General features: G+C 39.2%; 1 pseudogene; it reads left to right on the top strand.

The window, feature by feature from the left end:
- Positions 1-2,520: 2,520 nt before the first annotated feature.
- On the top strand, positions 2,521-4,156 carry LOC102135132 (T-complex protein 1 subunit epsilon pseudogene; annotated as a pseudogene).
- The last annotated feature ends 5,295 nt before the right edge of the window (positions 4,157-9,451 follow it).

Here is a 9,451-nt window from a genome sequence, read left to right on the forward strand (position 1 = left end):
AGCATGTCTTGGAAAATTGTATAAAGTACTTTCGGTTTTCAAACTTCTTTCATGTATGTAATCTTATTTTGAGCTCTGCTAATATTACCCATGGCAAACGAAGGTGCTAGATCCCCGGGGGCCTTGACAATTTCAAGAAACATCCCCAGGCCATGCTTTAGTTCTATAGTATTGCTCACCAAAATTAATGGAGCAGCTCTTTACAGAAATCTAAGACTGTGGTATGACCTTGCCAAATTGGTGTCAGGTGCTCAAGATGGAAAACTGAAGGAAATTTAAATCTTGAACATAAATTTCTTAGTCTTAGAAAGGGATAAAACAGCATACATAAGTCTATCATACTGAATTTTCCAGATATTAATGTTTAATGCTTAATCTCTCTGCATAGCTCAGGAACTATTGAATGAATTAATATTTCTAATGCACCTAAAAGTACCTTGATTAAAGATATTAGAGAAATATAAAAATCTGAACTTCTAATAAGATAATGACAGAATTGTCAAAAAATGAGAAGCATTTATCAATTGAGAGTTTAGAAATTTCAAAAAGATAATACAGATATGATTTTACATGGAGAGGCTTTATTTTTAAAGTCCCCAACCAAAATTAATTGCTGGAAATTAATGGGGTCTTTTTGTATCTGTTATTCTTGTTCTTTCTTGAAGAGGAGATAACTGAAGATCAATCTAGCTGTACAGATGATAGAAACAAGAATAAATAAGCTATCTTTTTAATAAATATGGTGAGTTCATACTTTCAGACTCAGAAACTATACCCTTGGATACAGCAAGTTCCATATCTGCTCTTTCTTTAATAAATATATATGAAATTACACTTTGATACGTTGATGTAGCTATGATTACAGAATTAACTACTTAGGAAATAACTATCTTATCTATTTTGAAAGCTTGTCATTATGGTTCTGTTGAAGCCTCAAACCCCTGGGCATAAATGCAATACTGAGATCAGAGGTAAAATTCTCAAAAGAAAAAAAAAGGCTATTTTGTAAGTGAGAGATAAAAAGTTATTACAGGCTTACCCTTTCTCATGTCAATTTCTTAAATGTGAAAAATATCCAATGAACCCATTAAATACATTTTGACAGAGTAACAGCAGGAGGCTTGTTGACCTTTCACCTCATATTGATTTCCCCTTCAGTCGTTTTCCTTGGTGATTTCCACTTTTCCTGCATATATTTAGCCCCCTAGTCCACTCTCCACATGCCACTTCTGTAATCACTTGCGATGGAAACCCACACAAAGCCCTGAGCTACACTGACACTTTGGGAGAACCTTGAAAATAAAGCAGCCGCATCACTTACGTCTATCAATAAGTTCCTCAATTGGCAAATATTTTTATAAAACATAGACACACTTGCCATCTCTATGACTTGGGTGACTCAAAAGGATTATTGATTATTGTTTATTCATATGCTCATCAATTCCACCAGCATTGATTAGTGGGTCAATCTAGTTATGACACCAAAATGGAGACCCAAGAAATAGAAAGGAGGTGTAAAGCAACCTTCTCCCAATCTAGTGATAGAAAAATCCCATGTATATAAAACAACCAGGAAAAAAAAATCTCATGGTAAGAAATAAGTAACCAGGGTGTCATTTATAGGTGCTAGGGAGTTGAAATTAAGTGAGGAATCTGAGTGAGCTTACTTAACCCTGAAAGAATCAAGAATAAAACTAGAAGAGGCTAGAGTTGTTCTGATTTTGTTTTCTGAAAAGCATGATTATATGTCACATCTGTTTTCAGTAAAGAATAGTCAGGGGATATTCAGCAGTAGATGTTAATAAGCAGGGTCAGACTCAGTAACCCTGCAACAGAAGCTCTTGTGAAAGGCAGAGATGGCCAGAGTCGGGAGGGAAGGACTTGTGAGTTGTAAAAGTACTTTAAAAATAATCTGCATCTGTTATCTGCAAAGTAGAGTAAATCTCCAAAACGAGCATGAGTCAAAATTAAACATTTGGGTCCTGGTGAGAGTCATGTTAAAATTTTTCACGCTTGTTGGTTTTGTGTGTTACCTTGTTGAGGTCGTGGAACATTCTTCTCCAACATGTGGTTCTCTTCCTCTGGTTTCCTTCATGCAGTGATTTTAAAACAGCTCTCCAGCCTCCTCACTCCAAGAAAAGCAAAGTCATTCCACATAGCATTAATATGCATTAGAAGTTTGGTTGAAGATTTCTTGTGGAGAAGGAAGCACATGTTTATATGAGAAAGAAACTCTTACAAATCCAGAGACATGTAGGATCTTGCCTGGGTCCTTCTTTGGCTGCTAGTCACAGGGGCTCCTTCCCCCCTCCCTTTTCCCTGTGCAGTGTCCATGGCCTCCTTGTGTCTGCTTCCTGGCTCATTGGTCTTGCCTAGCTTCTCTAGGATATCTTTCCTCTTTTAATGTTAAGCACCTCAGCTCTTACTTAGCTCCAGGCTGTCTTACCAGCTGTCTTACCAACCAGCCTTAATGGCTGTCAAATAAAGAAAAAGTGGAAAAGTAACTCCTGCTGCTGCAACATGGCATCCATGGAGACCCTCGCCTTCGATTGATATGGGCCCCCTTTCCTCATCAGCAAGGATCAGGACCACAAGTCCCACCTTATGGGACTTGAGGCCCTCAAGTCTCATATAGTGGCAGCAAAGGCTGTAGCAAATACGATAAGAACATCACTTGGACCAAATGGGCTCGATAAGATGATGGTGGATAAGGATGGCGATGTGACTGTAAGTAATGATGGGGTCACCATTTTAAGCATGATAGATGTCGACCATCAGATTGCCAAGCTGATGGTGGAAATGTCCAAGTCTCAGGATGATGAAAGGATGATGAAATTGGAGATGGAACCACAGGAGTGGTTGTCCTGGCTGGTGCCTTGTTAGAATAAGCCCAGGAGTTGCTAGACCAAGGTATTCACCCAATCAGAATAGCTGGTGGCTATGAGCAGGCTGCCTGTGTTGCTATTGAACACCTGGACAAGATCAGCGATAGCATCCTTGTTGATGTAAAGGACACCAAATCCCTGATTCAGACTGCAGAAACCATGCTGGGCTCCAAAGTGATCAACAGTTGTCACTGACAAATGGCTGAGATTGCTGTGAATGCCGTCCTTACTGTAACAGATATGGAGCAGAGAGGTGTTGACTTTGAGCTTATCAAAGTAGAAAGCAAAGTGGGTGGCAGGCTGGAGGACACTAAATGGATTAAGGACATGATTGTGGACAAGGATTTCAGTCACCCACAGATGCCAAAAAAGTGGAAGATGCTAAGATTGTAATTCTCACATGTCCATTTGAATACCCAAACCAAAAACAAAGCATAAGCTGGATGTGACCTCTGTAGAAGATCATAAAGCCCTTCAGAAATATGAAAAGGAGACATTTTAAGAGATGATTCAACAAATTAAAGAGACTGGTGCTAAAATAGAAATTTGTCAGTGGGACTTTGATGATGAAGCAAATCACTTACTTCTTCAGAACAACTTGCCTGTGGCTCGCTGGGTAGGAGGACCTGAAATTGAACTGATTGCCATCACAACAGGAGGGCAGATCACCCCCAAGTTCTCAGACCTCTCGGCCAGGAAGCTGGGCTTTGCTGGTCTTGTACAGGAGATCTCATTTGGGACAACTAAGGATAAAATGCTGGTCATTGAGCAGTGTAAGAACTCCAGAGCTGTAATCATTTTTATGAGAAGAGGAAATAAGATGAGTATTGAGGAGGTGAAACAACCCCTTCATGATGCTTTGTGTGTCATCTGGAAGCTCATCCATGATAATCATATGGTGTGTGGAGGAGGGGCTGCTGAGATATCCTGTGCCCTGCCAGTTAGCCAAGAGGTTGATAAGTGCCCCACCTTAGAACTCTATGCCTTGAGAGCATTTGCCGACGCTTTGGAGGTCATTCCCAAGGCCCTTTCTGAAAACAGTGGCATGAATCCCATCCAGACTATGACCGAAGCCCGAGCCAGACAAGTAAATGAGAGGAACCTTGCTCTTGGCATCGACTGTTTGCACAAGGGAACAAATGATATGAAGCAATAGCATGTCATAGAAACCTTCATTGGCAAAAAAGCAACAGATATCTCTTGCAACACAAATGGTTAGAACGATTTTGAAGATTGACAACATTCGTAAGCCTGGAGAATCTGAAGAATGAAGACATTGAGAATACTATGTAGAAAGATCCACTACTGTAATTAAATAAATGGGTGTCTCATGATGCATCTACAGTTATTTATTATTACATCCTTTTTCAGACACTGTAGATGCTACAATAAAAAAAAGCTGTTTGGTAACCATAGTTTCACTTATTCAAAGCTGTATAATTGTGGGCATACTATCAAACTGTGAGGTTAGCACCAGTCTCTTTAATTTGTTGATCACCTCTTCAAATTTCTCATTCTCATATTTCTGAAGGGCTTTATAATCTTCGGCAGAGGTCATGTTTTTGTATTCATTATATTAAAGGAATCTCTTTAAACAAAAAACAAAGAAAAGAAAAGCTACCAGGATCCACCTACTCTCTAAGTCAATGGGAGATTGCACATTAAGGATAATAATGCCCTTACCCAAATATTTCCGTCACATAAAGTTTGGAATCATGGAGAGATACAAGTAATTTAGCCTTACTACAGAAAATACAATAGGATGGAAGGTATTCATGTTCTTAATTCATTTCCTTTCCCATTTCTTCAACAAATACCTCAAAGTTTCCCTTTTCTTCACAAACCCCTATTATGAACTGAATGTTTATGCTCCACCCAACCCCTAACTCCCACTGGGACTGCATTTGGAGATACTGCTTGTGAGGAGGTGATAAATGTCAAATGAGGTCATAAGGTAGGGCCCTAACCCAATAGGGCTGGAGTCCTTAGATGAACAAGAGACATCAAAGCTCTCTCTGTCTGCCATGTGAGGACACACAAGAAAGCAACCATCTGCCAGAGACCCCTCACCAGAAACCACATGGGCTGGCACCTTGATCATGGACTTCTAGCCTCCAGAAGTCCTCCTTTCTTCCTTTTGCATGTGCAGTGTCCATGGTTCCTCATCTGTCTTGAAAGATGAGCCAGGAAGCAGACATAAGAATAAATAAAATTTCTGTTGATGAAGCCAACTAGTTTGTGGTATTTTGTTATAGCCGCCTGAGCAGACTAATACAAGCTCCTACTCCACAATCTCTCCATTCACTGTTAGCAGATAAGCTTGCATTTTGCTTCACTGCAAAAATTGAAGCCTTTAAGTATTAATTTCTTCAACTACCTCCTACACTACCTATGAAAGTCTCGCCTTCCACCTGTTCTTTCCTGCTTCCCCCATCTCAGTGGAAGAGTTAACAGCACACCTGTTCAAGGCACATTCCCCTACTTTGCATTGAGATCCATCCCTTCTCACCTTTGAGCTGATAGCAATCTCCTGCTTCAAGCCCTCCCATGGCCACCCATTGCACCTTAAATAAAATTCAAACTTCTTAGTGTGGACTACAAGACACTGTGACCTCACCCCCTGACTATCCTCCTGACCTCATCTCCCACCACAATGTAGTCATTGAATCACTGTGGCTTCTGTGTCCCAGTCACACCAAGCTCATGTCTACCCTATATGCATACACTAGTTATAATTCTATCTAGAATGTTCTTCCCCAGAGCTTCCATGGCTAGCTCCTTGTTTTTATTCAAGTCTCAGCTCAAATGTCAGCCCTTTGAAAATAATATCCAATATAAAGCCTGTCTACAGCAAGAAATAAAAAGTAGACCTTCCATTCTCATCACATAACTCTCTGAAATTACTTATTTCTCTGAAATGCCTATTCTCCTTCATTTTATTGGCTGTCTTCACCCAATAGAGTATAATCTCCAAGAAACAAACATCTTGTCTATTATTCACTTCTGTGTCCTCAGTTTCTTAAGGCAATGCCTGGTACCAGTATAGCTTCTGAAATCACTGGTGAACCCATCATTGCCTCTCTCCTGTATTCCCAGCTGATCATCCCTGTGGTTATTTTTTCTCAGCATAAAAACATAATCAAACCTTTCCCATTCTAAAAGCAAAAATTTCCATCTGACCACACATCTCATATTAGCTGCCTGCCTATCTATTTCCTTCCCATCATGGCCACGCTTCCTTAATGAGGACACTAAACCACTTATTTCCACCTTCTCAATACGCTTTCACTCCACAACCCCCTATAATCTGGCTTTACTATCAACCCACTCACCCCCAATATCTTTTACTAAGATTATAGGTGATCACCAGATTGCCACATCCAAGAGATCCTGTTCTTCCCTCATCCTGCTTGACCACTTTGGACATTGGATTTGCTTGACTATCCTCTTTTTCCGGAGACTCCTTCAATTTTAATGAAGCCACATTCTCCTAGCATTTCTTTACTTACTTTATCTTTATTGACTTTTTCTTTTCCTACGTGGGTGTCTTTTCCACCACACTTTAGGGAATGCAGTTCTAGTGCTTCTAGAGGGCCAGGAGGAAATGTACAGGTGTAAAAAACCTGCAGGCAATTAGCAGGTGGTGGGGACTTTGAGGGAGTGCAAAGTGTTCCTTATCCTTTCCAGAAGCCATTCACATTCAAGTTTTTAAAAAATGCTGTCTTAGTCAGGCACAGTGGCTCATGCCTGTGATCCCAGAACTTTGGGAGGCGAAGGCAAGAGGATCGCTGAGCCCAGGAGTTCAAGACCAGCCTGGGAAACATGGCAAAACCCCATCTCTGCAAGAAATACAAAAGTTAGCTGAACATAATGGTGTGTGCCTGTAGTCCCAGCTACTGGGGAGGTTAAGGAAGGAGGATCACTTGAGCCTGGAAGGCTCAATGCTGCAGTGAGCCTCGATCATGCCATTGCACCCCAGGCAAGACCCTGTCTTTAAAAAAGTAAAAGTAAATGTGATGTTAGCCAAATTGTATCTGTGGGCAAATGGAGACCACTGATTTGGAGCCTGTGCATTAAATGTTGGTATTTCTTGAGGCCTGTCCTTGGGTTTGTTATTTCTCCTACATTCACTCTGATTTGATAGCCTCACCCACAACTACAACTTCAAATACCACAGATACTTCTTCAATTCCAGAGCCTCTATATAGCATAGAGATTATGACACAGGTAGAAGGTCAGAAATATATGAATTTGAGTCCCTTCTCAGCCATATGCCAGATCTGTGGCATTAGGTAAATAACTTTACTCTGAGCCTCAGTTTCCTTACATGTAAAATGAGGATGACAATAGATATTCTTATGAGTCTTCCAAAGATGAAATTCCTGCATGTAACATGCTTAGTACAGTATCTAGCACACAGTAAGTGCTCAGTGAAAGTTAGCTCTTTGGTTGAACCTCTCTATGGAGAAGGCCAACAGATAATTCGAATTAAACATTTCAAATCCACAATTATCTTTCTTACACAGCTTGATCCTTGCATCACATGCATCACCATTTATGCAGTGTCCAGGCCAGAAGCCAGGAATCATTCTAGAGTTCTTCTTTTCCAGCTCGGCCCCATCCCACCCAGATGTTTATCTCTAAGAGGCCTAGACATTTGACCTGCATTATAGCTTATCAACTCCATACCCTTTCCTTCAGTTCTACCATACCTAGTCTTTACCTTACTGAGGAATAATTGACAAATATGGTGAACAACATGATGTTTTGATATCTGTATTCATTATAAAATGATTACCATAATCAAGTTAATTAACATAACCACTTCATATAGTTATCCTTTTTGTGTGTTTGAAACTAGAACTATTTTCTTAGCAATTTTCAAGTATACAATGCATTATATTAGCTGTAGTCACTACGCTGTACTAGAGATCTCCAGAACTTATCCTGTCTAAATGAAACTTTGTACTTTTAGAGCAATAGCTCCCCATCCCCTCCATCTGGCCCCTGGCAATCACCATTGATTTTTTTCAGATTGCATACATTAGTGAGATCATGCAGTATTTGTCTTTCTGTGCCTGGTTTATTTTACTTAGCATAAGGTCCTGCAGGTTCATCCATGTTGTCACAAAATGGCAGATTTCCTTTTTTCGGTATATATAAATATATATGTGTGTGTATATATATTATATAAAAATACATAAATATGTATACAAATATATATAATATATATACACACATGCACACACACATAGGAATCTTATTCAGCTTCACACACAATAGAATAATATATGTGTTCACATTCATGTATGTATATATATGTACACGTATGTGTGTATATATATGTATTATATTTTGGAGTCTATAATATCCCATTGTGCGTGTGTAAAGAATATTACAGACCAAAATGATACACGCACACACACACACACACACATACATGTATGTATTATGTATATATGTGTATGTGTGTGTATATATATACATCACATTTTTTGGTCCATTTATCTGTTGATAGATACATAGGTTGATTCTTTATCTTGGCTATCGTGAATAATGCTGCAATGAACATGGGATTGTAAATATCTCTTTGACATACTGACTTCATTTCCATTGGATATATAATCTGTAGGGCATGGCTGGATCATATAGTAGTTCTATTTTTAATTAAAAAAAATCTCTTTAGTGTTTTCCATAATGACTGTACTAATTTACATTCCCACCAACAGTTTGCAAGAGATCCTTTTCTCCGCATCCTTGCCAACACTTGTGATCTTGTGATTTTTCGTCTTTTTGATTTAGCCATTCTAACAGATGTGCTTTGAATTTTCATTTTCCTGATGACTTCCGTTGTTTGCTCTTCTTTAATTTTTACCATAGTCTTAATTAGTCTTTATCATTTCTTCTCCATATTACTGCCATGGCCCCTTAACTGAACTCTTTACTTCATGTGTCAACTCCTTTCAATCCATTCATTCTTTACATCTTCGTCAAAGTAATCTTTCTAAAATGAAAGTTTAATCATGTCACTCCTCTGCTTGGAAACATTTCAAGTCTTTCTCCCCTCCCCCCATTACCCCAATGTAATAAATAATACATTTCTGATCTGGACCTTGTTTTTACTTGAAGTATTACCTTCCATTGTTCTTCAGCCTGAACTCTTGCTTTAGCTATTCCCTACGACTTTGACCTTTTTGATGCATGTTTCACTTTTCTAGGAGTGCCCTTCCATGCTCCTCTATCAGCCTAATTGCTACCTATCTCAGTTCAAGCATTATTGTTTCTGGAGGCCTTTCCTGGCATGCCAGCCCAATCTCCCCTGGAGCATGCCTGGTGAACAGTGCTGTTTCAATTATAATGAATGAAAACAGAGAGAAAAACTGATATTCCTGGGTGAGAGGAAGGGCTAACAGTTTGACCTAAAAGATTTGACATTCTTTTATTGAGACCAAGAATGAGAAAAAATGAAATCAGTGAGTAGTATGCAGATAAGAAGAGAGAGCTAACTGGATGATTTTAGTTTAAAATATTTGTCATTTGGAAAAAAAATCAGTATTAAAAAGCTT

Source organism: Macaca fascicularis, chromosome 17, assembly GCF_037993035.2.
Source record: "Macaca fascicularis isolate 582-1 chromosome 17, T2T-MFA8v1.1".
Taxonomy (NCBI): domain Eukaryota; kingdom Metazoa; phylum Chordata; class Mammalia; order Primates; family Cercopithecidae; genus Macaca; species Macaca fascicularis.